General features: G+C 39.3%; 1 protein-coding gene across 2 annotated transcripts in view; it reads left to right on the forward strand.

Annotated features, from left to right (window-relative positions):
- Nucleotides 1–18,898: 18,898 nt before the first annotated feature.
- Nucleotides 18,899–20,934, forward strand: part of ZNF713 (zinc finger protein 713) — a 49,248-nt gene continuing 47,212 nt past the window's right edge. The window contains exon 1 of one of the 2 annotated variants that reach the window (XM_077908400.1): nt 18,899–19,036. The gene's annotated coding sequence lies outside the window, so the exon portion shown is untranslated. The remainder of the gene's footprint in view (nt 19,037–20,934) is intronic. The other variant, XM_077908398.1, reaches the window with a different exon arrangement.

A 20,934-nucleotide genomic window follows, 5' to 3' on the forward strand; every position in this document is an offset into this window, starting at 1 on the left:
TAAACTTAGATGTTTCTATTGGAGCATTTAAGTCCATTTACATTCAAAGTAATTATCAGTAGATACTTATTTATTGTGTTGTTTTGTTTAATATACTAAGTTTGGGGTGCCTGGCTAGTTTAGCATGTGACTCTTGATCTTGGGGTTGTAAATTCAAGCCCCATGTTGAGCATAGAAATTACTTAAAAATAAAATCTTAAGGGGCTCCTGAGTGGTTCTGTGGTTGAGCATCTGTCTTTGGCTCCAGGGAGGCTCCTTCTCCCTCTGCCCCTGTCTCTGTCTCTTTCTCTGTGTCTCTCATAAATAAATAAAATAAAATTTACAATAATCTTAAAAAAAATAAATCCATAAATAAGATATGGTACAAACACACAGACACACACACACACACACATGCACACTGGAATACTACTCAACAATCAAGAAAATGAAATCTTGCCATATGAAATGAATGACATGAATGGAACTAGAGGGTATTATGCTAAGGAAAATAAGTCAGTCAGAGAAAGACAAATACCATATGATTTCACTCATATGTGGAATTTAAGAAACAAAACAGATGAACATATAGGATTGGGGGAAAAAAAAAGGGAGAGAAATGAACCACAAGAGACTCTTAACAATAGAGAAGAAACTGAGGGTTGCTGGAGGGAGGTGGGTAGGGGATGGGCTAGATGGATGATGGATATGAAGGAGGACATGTATTATGATGAGCATTGGGTGTTGTACGTAAGTGATGAATCACTGAATTCTACTCCTGAAGCCACTATTGCACTGTATGTTAACTAACTAGAATTTAAACAAAAAACTGAAAATAAATAAATAAATCCACTAAGTTTGTGGCAATTTGTTATAGCAGCAATAGAAAACTAATGAACTCTATCTTTGCTCAGTGTTCTTTGAACTGCCTTTTATCTATTCCATGCCAAAAGACTACCTATTCATCCTTAAGATCCTGATTCAATCAACACTTCTTTTCAAAAACCATTTCCAAAGCTTCTAGTTAAATAACAGTTCCTTTATGCTCCAACAATACTTGCAGTTGTTATGGCTTATTCCCATTTTGGTTGTCTTATTCTGTAATCATTTATGTCCTGTGCTGTTTTGTCCTGAGTTTATGGTCTTTGGAGAGAGAAGGCCCAAGACTCCTTTTTTAATTTCCACATAGCATCTATTCAAATGCTTTGCACAGAATGGGCTACATACCATAAGGTTTTCTATAAACAGTGCGTTCTCTTCATGGCATGTATATTTTTGAACTACGGTGTTGGATAGAGTTGAGGAAGTGTGAAATAGTGCAAGTTACTAAAATCTGACTGAGTTCATATTAACAATGCTCTGAACCTAAGCAGTGAACTTCTTCCAATGTCTGTAAGCAAACCCAAAAAGTGACCTTAAGAAAAAACAGAAGAAAGAAATCAAATTGAAAGCAGAAATTAATAACTTAGAAAATAAGAGGATAGCGGAATAAACTAGTCAATTAAACCCAAATCATTACGGCCATTTTTTTTTTATAAAATGACTATTGGATAGATATAATCTATTGTGAGGTAAAAAACCAATATCTGTAGGCCAATCAACTGAATTAGCAAATACACACTAGAGAATGGGATGGATGGTTTATAAACTAACAGGAATTTTGAGATGTGGAGTGTTATGTTGATATTGACATTTTGGCTTAAGAAGGAAGTGTGAATTATATCTACACCTATACCTAGTTGAGAAGAGATAAATAGGTAGGAGTAAGGAACACACAGCACAGGCTTTTGCAATGGGAAGGCCACAACAAGATAAAGAACAACCGGCTGTACTAATAAGTTCAGACATAAAAATGTGGCATGGATGACTGTATTTTTCATATCTCCTATCCCACATGTTATTCATACAATATGATCTTGGCACTCCTCCCATCAAGTGGAGACTCACTTCCTCATTTCTCCTTAACTGGGACTGGCCTAGTGACTGCCTGGACTAATAAAATATGATGGAACCAATGATTTGTGACTTTTGAGGCAATGTCATAAAGGGTCATGCAGTTTCACCTTGTTCTTTTGGGGTGCTTCCTCTGAGGAAGCTTAAGCAGCCTGTGGAGAAGCCTACTTAGAAAGGAAAGAAAAGGACGCTTCTGGTACATCATCCAGGTGGAGCTCACGGCCAATGATTGGCACCAATTTGCCAGCTATGAAAGTTAGGGCTCTAGCTCCTAGTCAAGTTCCTCCTGGTGATGCTGTGAGCATAGGTGACTTGTTCCCATTAAGTCATGACCAATCTGCAGATTGATGAGAGAAATAAATGGTTTTTATGGTTTTAATCCAATGAGTCTGGGGGTAGTTTTTTTTTAATGAAGTACTAATTCCCCAGAAGAGGTAAGAACACCAAAGTCCCTCAGAGGTAGATTGTCCTAGGACATTCTAAGAGGGAGCACAGATGCTGATGCTCAGATCCAGTGTTAAGAAGGCTAATGTGTGCTGTATGACTGTGTTATCTGGCTGGAAGACTCTCCTGGGGGTCAGCACATCACAAGCTAAAAGTTACCTGATCCCACAAACAAAACCTCTTACTGTGGAATTGGGAAGAAGAGTTGGAAACCACATGCCCTCTCCCCAGAAGCATTTCCAAAGTCCAATGTATGATGCAGATAATAATCTAATTGTTATATAAAGTTAGAGAGGGGGTGATGCCCATGGGCTGGTGTGGGTTAATGCTAGGTACATGTCCAGCAGTATGAAAGCATAAAACATAGTCAAGGAGAGCAACAGTTTGGCTCCTCCTCACACCCCCAACACACACACACACATACACACACACACACACACACACACACACACACACACAGACACACAGAGTAAAAATTAATAAAAGGAAACCTTGTTTAGGATGGTATTAAAAGGTCCGCAGGGGGAGCTTTCCCAACCTACTACCCAGCATCAATTACAGACCCAACAGAAAGTCTGTTCTACTTTAGGTACTATATTAGGTACTACATTACTATCCCAGCAAAAGGAAGAAAGATCTCCTCCTTCCCCAGCAATAGCCTAGCTAATAAAGGACTGTCATAATTCAGCCAGTGCGAAGCCACTATACTTCAAACTCCCAGTTTATGCCAAAGGACTTTTGGTTTCTAACAGCCTTCCTATCTTTCCCCTTTCCTTGATAAAAGAGCATTCCTCTCCTTTGTGCTGCAGACTTGCCTATGATTTTGCCATCACTTGCTTATTCTGAATTGCAATTTTCTGCTATTTCTGGATATTTAATTCTTGCTGGTAAAATAACTGGGAGTTTTATTTTTAAGGTTAACATTACTTAAGTGATCAGAAGTGGGATCCAGGGATGTCTGCGTGGCTCAGTCCATTAAGCATCTGACTCTTGATTTTGGCTCAGGTCATGATCTCAAGGTTATGAGATCAAGTCCCATGTCAGGCTCTGCACTCGGTGGGGGGGGGGTCCACTTGAGAATCTCTCCTTCCCTCTCCCTTTGCCCCTTACCCTACTTGTGACCACTCTCTCTCTGAAATAAATAAGTAAAACAAATAATGAAAAAAAGAAAAGAAATGGGATCCACAGAAGATCTGAGGCTGGAGAGCAAACAGGTGCAAGTACCCATAGAGCCAACTGGGCTCACTGCTTTCTCTCTAACCCTGGAGTGTAAGGATAATTTTCTCCTAGATTTTGAGCTCTGCTCTTTGTATTCAAGCTCTCCAAGCTTTATTCAGGATTTGTTTTAAGACCTTCACACTCCCCCCCTCCCCGAATACTCATTTGGCCTTCAGTCTGATTTTTTTTTGGTTCCTGTTGAAATTGTACTGGCCTTTGGTCTGTTTCCTTCTGGGATCAGTCTATTCCATTTCCAGCCTGTGCTGTTTAAGAACTCTCTTTTTGTTCTAGAGAAAAACCTCAAGGAGTGGTATCCTGGTCACCAAAATGCTTTGGGGGCAACCCACCTTCCCCCAGGGACTTTTATGTTTAAATATGGTCCCATCCACATGTGCATTTATAGCTCAATGGAATGACTTAACCAAAAGTAATTAGAACCTTAATTACTATTATGGGAAACTTTCAGTCTTTTCAAACTTATTTACTAAAAATTAAATGAGAAATCTGGGGGGAATGGAGGGTTAGAAGTACGGTAGGGTTATGTCAATGGGATGAGTAGGTGTGGGGTTAGGGATAGGGCTAGGATTAGAAGTGTATGTTTAGGGGTAGGGCTAGGGCTATGAGCAGGTGCAGTGGTAGGTGTAGGGATAGAAGTAGAGGTGGGGTGGGTTGAATTGTATCAGGACATTTGGGATTAGTGTTATGATTACACTAGAGTTAGGCAGGATTTGGGTTATGGGTATCGGTAGGTGTAGGTGTGGAATAGAGTTAAGGGTAGGAGTAGGTTTAGTTGTAGGTGATGGATAGGTATAGGTCTGGGGTAGTTGTAGCTGTAGTGGTAGTGTTAGGTGTAGGAGTAGGTGTACAAGTAGGGGTAGGGTTAGTTAGTTATAGTGGTTGGGGTAGGATTAGGGTTCATTGTGGGAGTAGCAGTTAGGGGAAGATTAGGGTAAGCGGAGGGTGAAGGGGTATGTGTATGGATATGCATAGGAGTAGGTATAGGTATATGGTTAGGGGTTGGAGTAGGTTTAGGGGTAGGTATATGGTTAGGGGCAGGGTAAATGGTAGGGCTAGGTTTAGGTTTAGTTGTAGGATAGGGGAAGGGTTAATTTTAGGGGTAGTGTTAGCATAGAGGGTATATTTAGGTGTAGGGGTAGGAGTAGGGAGGGATAGGGTTAGGGATACTTGTAGGAGTAGGGGTAATGTTAAAAAAATGAGAAATCTGTGGCTCCTAGAAGAAAAAAACTTAATGGGATGTCCATTGTAAGTGGTGCCTTGAGGCTTCCAAATGCTTTCAGGATTCTAAGTTTGCCTCTTTGCAAAATGATATTTCTAAATTAACTGAGGCAAACAAATAATTGAAAGAAGTCAACATGGCTTCTCATGCCTCTTTTCCCCCCCTCCCCTTGTCCTCTTTGTCTGCAGACACCTGGTAGCCACTTTGTGCTCAGGTTCATTTAACCCTCAGTTCCATTTAACTCTATTCTCTCCACTGAACTTCCTTTTTCCTTTAAATCTTTCCCTACTTGCTCCTCTCTTGAACCTACTAAAACCTGCCTCTATTTATTTTTTAAAAGAGTTTGTTTGACAGAAAGAGCACAAGTAGGCAGAGTGGCAGGCAGATGGAGAGGGAAAAGCAGGCTCTGAGCAGGGAGCCTGATGTGGGGCCAATCCTAGCACCCTGAGATCATGACCTGAGCCAAAGGCATATGCTCAACCACTGAGCCACCCAGCCCCCATAAAACCTGCCTCTTTAAAGTTAAGTCTTCTGAGGCTCTAAATAAACTACATATTTCTTATGTTCCTTGGACTAAGGCTATAGTTAGAAAGTTTCCTAAAGTGACTGAGGACCCCTTTAAGTTTGCCAAAGAATTTTAAATAGTTATTGAAACTCACAAACCTGTTTCTTTTTAAGATTGATTCCAATTAGTTCACATGCTTGTTGATGAGGATCAGGCCAAACATTGAATGAAACAAGCTTGAAAGGAATATCCTGAATGAGATTTAGAGAAACAAACCTCTAATTTTTGGCAAGATGCTAGAATACTTACCAGAAATCTCCATTGAGCATTTACAGTAGCTTTCCTAAGCCTGCTGATTGGAACAAAATTCAGGCATGGACATGAAGCCTGATAAACATGTTCATGACTATTTAAATCAACTCCAAATTATCTTTTAAGACAGGTCTGGTTTTCCTTTAGATGTGGAATCCTCTCTGGGCAGCACTTAACACTGTGCTAATTAACAAAATGAACTGGAATCTTTCTTTAGTTAAAAGGACCAGGATGGAATGGAAAACTATGTTCACTCCAGATTATTATAGACTGCAAGGTTCAGGGCCTCATTATCCCCAGAACAAGTCCCTGTAACACCCCAATTTTACCTGTAGGGATAGATCTGGATAATTACAAGGTTATTTAAAAAACCAATGGTATATAGTGTAATGAGCACTGGATGTTCTATAAGACTGTTGAATCACTGAACTCTATCCCTGAAACCAGTAATATATGTTAATTAATAAAATTTAAATAAAATGTAAAAAAACCAATGGCTGAGGATGAAGCCTTGTCCAGGACCTGTGAGCAATAAATAACATTGCTATCCCTTGGCAGCCTGTTGTTCCAAACTCCCAAGTGCAACTGACATTCATTCCCACTGAGAGCAAATTTTTTTTACTATAATTGATCTATGTAGTGCATTTTTAGTATTCTAGTTGAAAAGAACAGCCAATATCTTTTTTTAATTTAAATTCAATTTAGTTAAATATACTGTATTATTAGTTTCAGGGATAGAATTTAGTAATTCATTAGTTGCATATAACACCCAGTGCTCATTACCTCAAGTGCCCTCCTTAATGCCCATCACCTAGTTACCCCATCTATCCACCCACCTCCCCTCCAACAACTCTGTTTCCTATAGTTAAGAGTCTCTTATGGTTTGCCTCCCTCTGTGTTTTCATTTTATTTTATTTTTCCTTCCCTTCCCCTTATGTTCATCTGTTTTGTTTCTTAAATTCCACATGAGTGAAATCATAGGGTATTTGTCTATCTCTTTTCTTTTTCTTTTTTCTTGTTTCTGGTTTTTGGCTTTTTATTTTTAATACTTTGTTTTAAAATTGGTTTTCATTTTAGTGGTCCTTTTGTTTTATTTTGTTCTGTTCTTTTTATTTTCTGGTCTCTGACCTGTTCAGAATCATCTAGGGTGTATTTTATTAGGTAGTTGTTGATATTTTTGACTGAGTCTGCTCATACAGCTACTCTGCACTGGACTAGAAGGAAGAATTCACCACAAAAAAAAGAACCAGAAACACTACTCTCTGCCACAGTGTTACAGGATTTGGATTTTAATATAATGTCAGAAATTCAATTCAGAAGTATAATTATAAAGCTACTGGTGGCTCTGGAAAAAGGCATAAAGGACTCTAGAGACTTTGTTACTGCAGAATTGAGATCTAATCAGGCCAAAATTAAATAGATTAAATGAGATGCAATCCAAACTGAATGTTCTAACTGGTAGGGTTAATGAGGTGGAAGAGAGAGTGGGTGACATAGGAGACAAGTTGATGGTAAGGAAGGAAGCTGAGGAAAAAGAGAAAAACAATTAAGAGCCCATAAGGAAAGCCTTAGGGAAATAAATGATAGCTGGAGAAGCAAGAATATACGTCTAATTGGGGTCCCAGAAGAGAGAGAGAGAGAGAGAGAGAGAGAGAGAGGACCACAAAGTATGTTTGAACACATGATAGCTGAGAGTTTCCCTAATCTGGGGAAAGAAACAGGCATTCAGATCCAAGAGATAGAGATGACCCCCCCCAATCTATAAAAACTGTTCAACACCTGAATATTTAATAGGGAAACTTGCAAATTTCAAAGATAAAGAGAAAATTCTAAAAGCAGCTCAACACAAGAGATTATTAACTTATATGGGGATAGGGGATGCCTGGGTGACTCAGTGGTTGATGGTCTGCCTTTGGCCCAGGGTGTGATCCTGGAGTACCAGGATCAAGTCCCATCAGGCTTAATGCATGGAACCTGCCTCTCTGTCTGCCTATGTCTCTGGCTCTCTCTCTCTCTTTCGGTGTGTGTATCTTTCGTGAACAAATAAAACTTTAAAAAGCAAAACTTAAATGGGGAGAAATACCAGATTAACATCAGACCTCTCCATAGAGAACTGTCAGGCCAGAAAGGGCTGGCATGATATATACAGGGTACTAAAGAAAAACATGCAGCCAAGAATACTTTATCCAGTACAACTGTCATTCAGAATAGAAGGAGAGATAAAGGATAGGCAGAAACTGAAAGCATATGTGATCACCAAACTGGCTTTGCAAGAAATATTAAGGGGGACCCTGTAAAAGAAAGAGAGAGGGATCCCTGGGTGGCGCAGCGGTTTGGCGCCTGCCTTTGGCCCAGGGCGCGATCCTGGAGATCCGGGATGGAATCCCACGTCGGGCTCCCGGTGCGTGAAGCCTGCTTCTCCCTCTGCCTGTGTCTCTGCCTCTCTCTCTCTCACTGTGTGCCTATCATGAATAAATAAAAATAAAAAAATAAAAAAAAAAAAGAAAGAGAGAGCCCGGAGAAACAATCCACAGAAACAGGGACTGAATAGGTAATACGATGACACTAAATTCCTATCTTTCATTAGTTACTCTGAATGTGAATTGGCTAAATGACCCCATCAAATGATGCAGGGGTTCAGAATGGATAAAAACACCAGACCCACCTATATGCTGTCTACAAGAGACTCATTTTAGACCTAAGGACACCACCAGCCTGAAAATGAAGGGGTGGAGAACCATTTACCATTCAAATGGTCCTCAAAAGAAAGCTGGGGTAGCAATCCTCATGTCAGATAAATTAAAGTTTATCCCAAAGACTAGCAAGAGATGAAGAGGGACACTATATCAACCTTAAAGGGTCTAGCAAACAAGAAGACCTACAGTCCTGAATAGTTACGGCCGTAATGTGGGAGCTGCCAAATATATCAATCAATTAATAACCAAAGTAAATATACACTTAGATAATAACACACTAGTAATAGGAGACTTCAACATAGTGCTCTCATTAAGACACAGATCTTCTTTTTTTAAATTTTTATTTATTTATGATAGTCACCCAGAGAGAGAGAGGCAGAGACATAGGCAGAGGGAGAAGCAGGCTCCATGCACCGGGTGCCCGACGTGGGATTCGATCCCGGGTCTCCAGGATCGCGCCCTGGGCCAAAGGCAGGCGCCAAACCGCTGCGCCACCCAGGGATCCCAAAACACAGATCTTCTAAACAGAACATCACCAAAGAAACAGGGGCCTTGAATGATACACTGGACCAGATAGATTTCACAGATTATTAAAGAACTTTGAATCCAAACACAACTGAATACACATTCTTCTCAAGTGCGCATGGAACTTTCTCCAGAATAGACCACATAATGGGTCCTGAATCAGGTCTCAACTGATACCAAAATATTGGGATTGTCCCCTGCACATTTTCAGACCATGATGCTTTGCAACTAGAACTCAATCACAAGAAGAAATTTGGAAGAAACTCAAACACGTGGAGGTTAAGGACCATCCTGCTAAAAGATGAAAGGGTCAACCAGGAAATTAGAGAAGAATTAAAAATATTAATGGAAACTAATGAAAATGAAGATGCAATCATTCAAAATCGTTGCAATAAGGCAAAAGCAGTCCTAAGAGGGAAATACATTGCAATACAAGCCTCCCTCAAAAAACTGGAAAAAACTCAAATACACAAGCTAACCTCACACCTAAAGTAATTGGAGAAAGAACAGTAAGTAAAACCTACACCAAGCAGAAGAGAGATAATAACGATTTGAGCAGAACTCAATGAAACAGAGACCAGAAGAACTGTAGAACAGATCAACAAAACCAGGAATTGGTTCTTTGAAAGAATTAATAAGATATATAAACTCCTAGATGGCCGTATTAAAAACAAAAGAGAGAAGACTTAAATTAATAAAATCATGAATGAAAGAGGAGAGATCACAACCAATACCAAGGAAATATAAATGATTTTTAAAGAAGTATTACAAGTGCCTGTATGCCAACAAATTAGGCAGTATGGAAGAGATGGATGTATTTCTGGAAAACCACAAATTACCAAAACTGGATCAGGAAGAAATAGAAAAGCTGAACAGGCCAATAACCAGGGAGGAAATTGAAGCAGTCATCAAAAACCTCCCAAGACACAAAAGTCTAGGGCTAGATGGCTTCCCAGGGGAATTTTATCAAACATTTAAAAAAGAAATAATACTTATTCTACTAAAGCTGTTCCAAAGGATAGAAAGGGATGGAATACTACCAAACATGTTTTATGAGGCCAGCATTACTTTGATTCCAAAACCAGACAAAGACCCCACCAAAAAGGGAAATTATAGACCAATATCCCTGATGAACACAGATGCAAAAATTCTTACCAACATACAAGCCAATAGGATCCAGTAGTACATTAAGAAGATGATTCACCATGACCAAGTGGGATGTATCCCTGGGATGCAAGTTGGTTTAACACTCATAAAGCAATCAACGTGATAGATCACATCAACAAGAGAAAAAACAAGAACCACATGATCCTCTTAATAGATGCTGAGAAAGAGAGAAAGCATTTGACAAAATACAGCATCCATTCCTGATCAAAACTCTTGTGTATAGGGGTAGAGGGAACATTACTCAATATCTTAAAAGCCAACTATGAAAATCCCACAGCAAATATCATTCTCAATGGGGAAGCAGTGAGAGCCTTTCCCCTAAGAACAGGAATATGACAGGGATGTCCACTCTTACCACTGTTATTCATAGTACTATGAAGTACTAGACATAGTACTAGAAGTCTTAGCCTCAGCAATCAGATAACAAAAAAATAAAAGGCATTCAAATTGGCAAAGAAGAAGTCAAACTCTCCCTCTTCACAGATGACATGATACTGTATATAGAAAACCCAAAAGTCTCCACCCCAAGATTGCTACAACTGGTACAGCAATTCAGCAATGAGGCAGGATACAAAATAAATGCACAGAAATGAGTAGCATTTCTATACACTAACTATGAGACTAAAGAAAGAGAAATTAAGGAGTCAGTCCCATTTACAATTGTGCTGAAAACCATAAAATAGCTAGGAATAAACCTAACCAAAGAGGTAAAGGATCTATACTCTAAAAACTACAGAACTCTTATGAAATAAACTGAAGAACTTGTAAAGAGATGGAAAAACATTCCATGCTCATGGAATAGAAGAATAAATATTGTGATAATGTCTATGCTATCCAGGGCAATTTACATGTTCAATGGAATCCCTATCAAAATACCATGGACTTTCTTCAGAGAGTTGGAACAAATCATCTTAAGATTTGTATGGAATCAGAAAAGACCCCGAAAGGCCAGAGGAATATTAAAAAGGAAACCAAATCCGGGGGCATCACAATGCTGGATTTCAAGTTGTACTACAAAGCTGTGATCGTCAAGACCATTATGGTACTGACCCAAAAACAGACACATAGATCAATGGAACAGAATAGAGAACCCAGGAATAGGCCAACTCTATAGTCAACTAATCTTTGACAAAGCAGGAAAGAATATCCACTGGAAAAAGGACAGTCTCTCCAATAAATAGTGCTGGGAAAATTGGGCAGCCATGTGCAGAATAATGAAACTGGATCATTCTCTTACACCAGACACAAAGATACACTCAAAATGGATGAAAGATCTAAGTGTGAGACAAGATTCCATCAAAATCCTAGAGGAGAACACAGGCAACACCCTTTTTGAGGTTGGCCACGGCAACTTCTTGTAAGATATATCTATGAAGGCAAGGGAAATAAAAGTAAAAATGAACTATTGGGACATAATCAAGATAAAAAGCTGCTGCACAGCAAAAAAGACAGTCAACAAAACTAAAAGACAACCTACAGAATGGGAGGAGATATTTGCAAATGACATATTAGAGAAAGGGATAGTATCCAAGATCTATAAAGAACTTATTAAACTCAACAGCAAAGAAACAAAGAATCCAGTCATGAAATGGGCAGAAGACATGAACAGTAATTTCACCAAAGAAGACATACACATGGCCAACAAGCACATGAGAAAATGCTCCACATCACTTGTCATCTGGAAAATACAAATCAAAACCACAATGAGATACCACCTCACACCAGTGAGAATGGCAAAAATTAACAAGACAGGAAAACAACAAATTTGGAGAGGATATGGAGAAAGGGGAATCCTTTTGCACTGTGGTGAGATTGCAAACTGGTACAGCCACTCTGGAAAACAGTGTGGAGGGTTCTAAAAGAGTTAAAAATAGAGCTACCCTACGACCCAGCAATTGCCCTACAGGGTATTTACCCCAAAGATACAGATGCAATGAGACGCTGAGACTCCTGCACCCCAATGTTTACAGCAGCAATGTACACAATAGCCAAACTGTGGAAGGAGCCACAATGTACTTCGACAGATGAATGGATACAGAAGATGTTGTAAATACATACAGTAGATATTACTCAGCCATCAGAAAGGACGAATAGCCAGCATTTGCTTTGACATGGATGGAACTGGAGGGGTTATGCTGAGTGAAATAAGTCATTTGGAGGAAGACAATCATCATATGTTTCCACTCACATGTGGAATATAAGAAATAATGAAAGGGATTATATGGGAAAGGAGGGAAACTAAGTGGGAAAATTTAGAAAGGGACATAAAGAATGAGTGACTCCTAACTCTGGGAAACACAATGAGTTGCAGAAGAAAATTGGTACAGCCACTCTGGAAAAGAGTGACATGAAATTTGTCTTGTGGTTGTGTTCTGGTTTCATATCATCGTGGTCAGAGAGGACACCTGATGACCTAGAACAGTTTGAATGTGTTGAGACTTCGCTTATGGCCCATGATGTGAGTTCTGCTGGAGAATGCTCCATGTGAACTTCAAAAGAATGTGTGTTTTGCTGTTTTAGAATGGAATTTTAAGAAATAAGAAATAATAAGGGATAACAAGAAATATTAGGGGATGAGGGGATGGGCTAATTGGGTGACGGGCACTAAGGTGGCATGCGATGTGATGACCACTGGGTGTTGTAGTATATGTTGGAAAATTGAATTTAAATAAAACATATTTTTTTTCAAGACACATCTATATGCTGTCTACAAGAAACTCATTTCAGACCTAAAGGCACATGCAGATGAAAGTGAGGAGATGGGGAATCATTTATCACATAAATTGATATAAAAAGAAAGTTGGAATAGCAATAGTTATATTAGACAAGGTAGACTTTATTTTTTATTTTTAAAATATATTTTTTTTGTTTATTCATGAGATTCAGAGAGGGAGAGAGAGAGAGAGAGAGAGAGAGAGAGAGAGAGAGGCAGAGACATACGCAGAGGGATAAGCAGGCTCCATGCAGGGAGCCTGATGTGGGACTTGATCCCTGGACTCCAGGGTCATGCCCTGAGCCGAAGGCAGGTGCTAAACTGCTGAGCCACCCAGGCATCCCCAAAGTAGACTTTAAAATGAAGTCTGCATGAGACAAAAAAAAAGTACACTATATAATCATAAAGTAGAAAATCCAACAAGAAGACATCACAATTGTAAATTTTTATATACATAAACATGGGAGCAGCCAAATACATAAAATAGTAATAATAGACATAAAGGAACTAATCTATAGTAAGACAATGATAGTAGGGAATTGTAATACTCCACTTATATTAATAGACAGGTGATCCAAACAGAAAATCAAGGAGACAATATCTTTGAATGAATGACACACTGGAACATATAGATTTAACAGATATATTCAGAACATTCCATTCTAAAACAGCAAAATACACATTCTTTTGAAGTTCACATGGAGCATTCTCCAGCAGAGCTCACATCATGGGCCATAAGCGAAGTCTCAACACATTCAAACAATTCTAGGTCACCAGGTGTCCTGTCTGACCACGATGGTATGAAACCAGAACGCAACCACAAGACAAATCTGGGAAGACCATAGATGCATCTAGGTTAAGGAATATGCTACTAAACAATGAATGGGTCATCTAAGAAATCAAAAGGAAATAAAAAAGAGACAAAAAAATGAAAATATAATGGTCCAAAATCTTCGGGTGGCATCAAATGTGGTTCTAGGAGGAAAATTTATAGCAACAGGCCTACCTCAAGAAGCGTGAGAAATCTCAGATGAGCAACTTTTTTTACACCTAAGGGAGCTAGGAAAAGAACAAACAAAATCCCCACCAGTAGAAGGAAGGAAACAATAAAGATTACTGTGGAAATAAACAATATAGAAATTTTTTTAAAAAGAACTGATTAGGGCAGCCCCGGTGGCTTAGTGGTTTGGAGCTGCCTTCGGCCCAGGGCTTGATCCTGGAGACCATGGATTGACTCCCACGTCAGGCTCCCTGCATGGAGCCTGCTTCTCCCTCTGCCTGTGTCTCTGCATCTCTCTCTCTCTCTCTCTCTCTCTCTGTCTCTAATAAATAAATAAATCTTAAAAAAAGAACTGATTAGGGCAGCCCTGGAGGCTCAGTGGTTTAGCACTGCCTTTGACCCAGGGCCTGTTCCTGAAGACCCAGGATTGAGTCTTGCATTGGGCTCCCGATGAGAGCCTGCTTGGAGCCTGCTTCTCCTTCTGCCTGTGTCTCTGCCTCTCTCTCTCTCTCTGTGTGTGTGTGTCTCTCATGAATGAATAAATAAAAAATCTTAAAAATAAAGAACTGATTAGGGGTGACTGGGTGGCTCAGTCAGTTAAGCAGCCTCAGGCTCAAGTCAGGATCCTGAAGTCCTGGAATCAAGTTCTGCATTGGGCTCCTGCTCAGTGGGGAGCTTGCTTCTCCCTCTCCCTCTGCTGCTTCCTCTGCTTATGCTCGTTCTTCTTTTCTTTTCTTTTCTTTTCTTTTCTTTTCTTTTCTTTTCTTTTTTTTCTTTTCTTTTCTTCTTTTTAAAGATTTATTTATTTATTCATGAGACACAGGTAGAGGGAGAAGCAGGCTCACCACAGGGAGCCCAATGTGGGACCCGATTCTGGATCCCGGGATCACGACCTGAGCTGAAGGCAGGCGCCCAACCGCTGAGGTACCCAGGCGTCCCTGCTTATTGCTTATGCTCTTTCTTTCTTTTTTTTTTTTTTCTCTCTCTCTCAAAATCAAAAAACAAAAACCAAAAAACAAAACAGATTAATGTAACCAGAAATTGATTCTTTGAAAAAAGAATTAACATTGATGATCTTTAGCCATACCCATCAAACAGAGTGAGAAAGAGGACTCAAACAAAAATTATTTTTATTGAATAAATATATAGTTATGAATTGTAAAAACTACAAGGAAATTAAAGAAGAGAATAACCAATCCCACAGAAATACAAAGGATTTTAAGAGATTATGAAAAATTATATGTCAACAAATTGGACAATCTAGAAGAAATGGATAAATTCCTAGAAACATATAACCTACCAAAACTAATGAAGGAACACAAAATTTGGGCAGATCAATTACTAGCAATGAAATTAAATCAGTAATCAAAAAACTCTCAACAAACAAAAGTCCAGGACCAGACAGTGACACAGGTGAATTCTGTCAAAGATTTAAAGATGACTTAATACCTTTTCTTCTCAAACTATTCTAAAAAATAAAGAGGACGGAAAACTTCCAAATTCATTCTATGAGACCAGCATTAGCCTGACACCAAAACAGAAAAGAACACTACATCTCTGATAAAAATAGATAAAAAATCCTTCACAAAATACTTGCAAATAAAACCCAATGATACATTAAAAAAATCACTAGCCACAATTAAGTGGGATTTACTCCCAGTGGGGGGAAAAAAAAAGAGTGGTTTATTTTTTTTTATTTTTTTTATTTTTTTAAAAGAGTGGTTTAATGTTTGCAAATCAGTCAACATGCTACATCACATCAAGAGAAAGGATAGGGCAGCCTGGGTGGCTCAGTGATTTATTGCCGCCTTCAGCCCAGCGTGTGATCTGGAGACCCAGGATCGAGTCCCACGTCGGGCTCCTGCATGGAGCCTGCTTTTCCCTCTGCCTGTGTTTCTGCACCTCTCTCTCTCTCTGTCTCTCATGAATAAATAAATAAAATCTTAAAAAAAAGGAGAAAGGATAAAAACCATTAGATCATTTTAATAGACACAGAAAAAGTATTTGACAAATTACAACACCCATTGATGATAAAAGCCCTCAACAAAGTAGGTTTAGAAGGAACATACCTCAATATAATAAAGGTCAAATGTGACAAACCTACAGTGAATATCATACTCAATGGTAAAAAACTGAGAGTTTTTCCCCTAAGGTCAGGAAGAAGACAAGGATATCCACTCTCACCAGTTTTATTCAACACAGTACGTAATGTCCTCACCACAGCAACTAGACAACAAAAAGAAATATAAGGCACCCAAACTGGTAAGGAAGAAGTAAAACTTTCCCTGTTTGCAGAAAGCCTGAAAGACTCCACCAAAAAACTACTAGAACTGACAAATGAATTCAGCAATGTCCCAGGATACAAAGCCAATATAAAGCATTCTATATGCTAACAATAAAGCAGCAGAAAGAGGAATTAAGAAAACTATCCCATTCACAATTGCACCGAAAATAATAAAATATCTAGGAATAGACTTAACCAAAGAAGTAAAAGATCTGTTCTCTGAAAACTATAAAACACTGATGAAAGAAACTGAAGACATTCCATCCTTATGAATTGGAAGAACAAATATTTTTAAAAAATATTTTGTTTATTTATTCATGAGAGACACAGACAGAGGCAGAGACATAGGCAGAGGGAGAAGCAGGCCCCCTGCAGGGAGTCTGATGCAGGACTCAATCCCAGGATCCTTGGATCACCACCTGAGCGTAAGGCAGACGTTCAACCTTTGAGCCAAACCACATGTCCTGGAAGAACAAATGTTGTTAAAATGTCTATAAAACCTAAAGCAATCTACACATTTAATGCAATACCTATCAAAATACCAACAGCATTTTTCACAGAGCTAGAACAAACAATCCGACAATTTTAATGGAACCACAAAAGCCCCTGAATAGCCAAAGCAATTTTGAGAAAGAAAACCAAAGTTGGAGGTATCACAATTCCACATTTCAAGTTATATTACAAAGCTATCATAATCAAAACAGTATAATACTGGCATAAACATAGATAAGTCCATGGAACAGATTAGAAAACCTAGGAATAAACCTACAATTGTATGGTCAACTTATTTATGAGAAAGCAGGAAAGAATATCCAATAGGAAAAAGACAGTCTCTTCAACAAATGGTGTTGGGAAAACTGGAGAACATGCAAAAAAATAAAACTGGACATCTTTCTTACATCAATGACAAAAATAAGTTCAACATTGATGAAAGACCTAAAACATAAAATACCCAGAAGAGAGCACAGGCAGTAGTTTCTCTGACATTGGCTATAGCAACATTTTTCTAGGTATGTCTCTTGAGGTAAGGGAAACAAAACCAAAAATAAGCTATTGGGACTACCTCAAAATAAAAAGCTTCTGCACAGTGAAAGTAACAATCAACAAAAACTAGAAAGTAACCTACTGAATAGAAGAAAATATTTGCAATAACATATCTGATTAAAGGTTGGCATCAAAAATATACAAAGAATTTATAAAACTCAAAACCCAAAAAACAAATAATCCAATTTCAAAATGGGCAAAAGACATGAATAGACATTTTTCCAAACAAGACATCCAGATAGCCAAGAGACACATGAAAAGTTGCTCAACATCACTCATCATCAGGGAAATGCAAATCAAAATTACAATAAGCTATCACCTTACACCTGGCAGAATGGCTAAAATAAAAAACACAATAAACAAGTGTTGGTGAGGATGAGGAGAAAAAGGAACCCTCATACACTATTGGTGGGGATGCAAACTGGTGCAGCCACTCTGGTAAGTGTGGAGGTTCCTCAAATAGTTAAAAATAGAACTGCCCTACAATTCAGCAATGGCACCATCTGGTATTTACACAAATAATGAAAAACAAACACTAATTCAAATTGAGATATGCACCCCCATGTTTATAGCAGCTTTATCTATAATAGGCAAATCTGGAAACGGCCCACACGGCCATTAACTGATGAATCTACAAAGAAGTAGTATATATACACAACATATGACTCAGCCATCCAAAAGAATGAAGTCTTGCCATTTGCAACAACATGGAAAGACCTAGAGTGTATCATGCTAAGTGAAATAAGTCAGTCAGAGAAAGACAAATACCATGTGATTTCACTCATATGTGGAATTTAAGAAACAAAACAAGCAAAGGGGAGAAAAAAGAGAGAAGCCAAGAAACTGACTCTTAAGTGTAGATAACAAACGTGATTACCAGAGGGGAGATGAAAAGAGATGAAGAGGATAAGAATTCACTTATCATGATAGGCGCCGAGTAATATATTGTACACCCGAATTACTATATTGCACACCTGAAACTAATATAACGCTATTAACTACACTGGATTAAACTAATTTAATTTTAAAAATCTCAATGTAAATACAAATATCGCTTCTGTATTTCCCAATCCCTTTAACTATGCAGTTGAAGAGCTGGCGTCTAACCTTCATCTAGAAGTGATTTATCTTCCATTTGACATGATCAAAAACAAATAGAAGAAATTAGGGGATTGTATAAATGCCTTCCCAGCAATGAATGTGCTCCATTTAAATGATAGGCTTGTGGATGTCAGTATGTGACAGTTTCTATTTGAAAAGTTTCCGAAGATGAAATAAGATATTTTAGAGTAAACTTAACGGATCAACCATTGTGATGGAATTTGGTGATGGAGAACATTTTGAATTCCAGCTCAACAAAATATTCCCCTACTTAAAGAATTTTATAAAAAAAAATAAAAAAATAAAAGAATTTTATTCCCCTCAGTAGACCTGCAGCACAACAAAGCAAGCTATTCATTCATCACAGTTTGAGCATCTAACTACAAATGGGGCGGGGACTGGTACTCAGGGCCGCGGGGGCGCCTCGGCCAGCAGCTCCTCTGCCGGGAACCGGCCACGGGAGGGTCCTGGGCCGCGTCGCCGCCCCGAGCCCCCAAGCCTCCTCTACGTGCCACCGCCTCCCGTCAGGGACGCTCCGCGAGGCCCGGGCAGGGGGCCACGCCGCGCCCCCGCCGCTGCGCTCTGCTCCCACCGCGCACGCTGGAGGCCGGCCGCCGGAGCGCCCCAGCGCATGCGCACCGGAGCCCCAGCCGGCACGGCGCGGGCGCGGCCGCCGCCGCCGCCGCGGGGAAGCGCGTCGGAGCCCGCCGGCGTCGGGGGGGACGGTCCGGCAGCGGGGGCCTCGCTTGGGCGGCTCTGGCCGGGGCGGGAGGGTCCTCGTCACCCTGTCCCCCGGAGTTAGGACGGCGGCGGCGGCAGGGGGCGGAGTCGCCCCGCGCCCTTTGTCGGTGGAGGCCGGTGAGTGAGGCGCGGGCCCAGGGGGTGGGGGTGGGGAGTGGGGACGGCGGAGGTGCGGGTGGCCCCCTGCGCTCCGCCCCGGCAGCGCCCCCTCTCCGCGCGGAGGGCCTCCCCATCCAGAGACTCTGCCCCGAGTTGCCTCTGGGCTCTTCCGCAGTGGGGGTTTCTGTAGGTGAAGGTGGGACCATTTGTTGGAAAGTTTATCGCCATCTCAACATTATTAAAACATTCACCTTTACTTTTTCTCTAATGGTTTTAAAGGATTTTTAAAGTATCTTTGTTTACATTTCTACCTATATGTTGTTAGGTGTTCATTTTGTGTTAGGAATCTACCTTTTCCCCACTTGTCCTGCCGTTAGATATTGAATCATTTTCCCACCGAATTGAAGTGACACTTTTATTATATTCTGCAGGCGTGTCTACTTTGTGACCTTGAGTCTGTTTCCAGACGATTTCTCACAGCTCTGACAGTTTATGCACTCATACCGTTTTTAGTGTAAAATATATTTTAATATGTGGCAGAGCAAATCCTCCTTAAATATGTTCTTGGATATAATGGTCAGTTTCTTTTGATGGATACGAAATAGTGGAAAATGTAAAGATACAAAAATGATAATTCTCTAAGAGACAGATTTGATCGTGGTAGCAGATAGTTATTAAATGAGGGAATGTTTGTTGAAAGTCAGCATGTTGAAATCTTTTACATGTTTCCCTATTGCCATCAGGATAATGTCTGCTTTCTTAGAAGTGCCCTCAAAGCCCTTTATGATTTTACTATTGCAGACTGTTTTGTCTTCCTCCCTTGTACATCATGCTGTAGCCATACCAAACTACTTAAACATGATACACAACCGTCTGGGAAAAATTCATTAATTTGATTATGTCAAAATTTTATTTTTTTATTTATTTTATTTTTTTATTTTTTTATGCCAAAATTTTAAATTTCTGTATTCAGAGAGAGCAAAGACCTAAAAGTCAACACATGAAAATATTTGCAGCATGTGTAAGAGACAGAGGGTTAATGTCCATTATATGTAAAGAGCCTCTGATAATAGCAAAAAAAAAAAAAAAAAAAAAAGGGAAGGGAAATGGGCAAAGGATATGCATAGGCAATTTATAGTAGAAATATAAGTAAACAAAAAATTTTAATGCTTAACCTCATAAATAACCATTCGATGCAAATGAAGACAAAGATATTTTCACTCAGTACACTGGAAATATATAAAAATACTGATGATAAAAGGTGTTGAGGAAAGTGCTGCAGAAAAAAAGTGCTGGGGAAAAGGTTACCAGTTGTAAAATAGAGTAAGGTAGTTTATTTTGAAGTTAACAAACAAAGATTTCTAATACTGAGTAAAGGATGCCATAGAACCATGGCACATAGTATGGTGTGCGTTAAGTAGGGATGTGGTAATATTATATATGTTCATAAATGCCCAAAAAAGGATGTACACCGAATGACAGTGAAGTACTTCCAGGGAGGGAAGTAGAAGAGTGATTGAACATCACTCAGTGTTACTCATAGACTCCCATGTTTTGTGTACTTATGTTTTCATGTAAAATGTATAAAAAAAACTTGTGTATATCTATAACTTGTGTAAGGAAGAAAAGATGCAGAAAAATTTAAAATTAAGGAAAGCAGTAAAGAATAAAAGACAAATGATAACATGGAGACTACATTTGTTTATGTCATCACAAGAGAGTTGCTGTTTACTGTGTTTGTGTTTGGGGACCCCAAAATCATCTTGTAGGTTCAGTGATTTGCTAAACGGACTCCTAGAACTCAGTGAAATTGTTATACTTACAGTAGCATGAGTAGTACAGTGAAAAGATACAGATTAAAACCAGCAACAAAAAAAGCAAGAGACCAGGTACAAGCTTCCAGTTGTCTTCTCTCA

The sequence above is a fragment of the Canis aureus genome, chromosome 8 (genome assembly GCF_053574225.1).
Source record: "Canis aureus isolate CA01 chromosome 8, VMU_Caureus_v.1.0, whole genome shotgun sequence".
In the NCBI taxonomy this organism is placed as follows: Eukaryota; Metazoa; Chordata; class Mammalia; order Carnivora; family Canidae; genus Canis; species Canis aureus.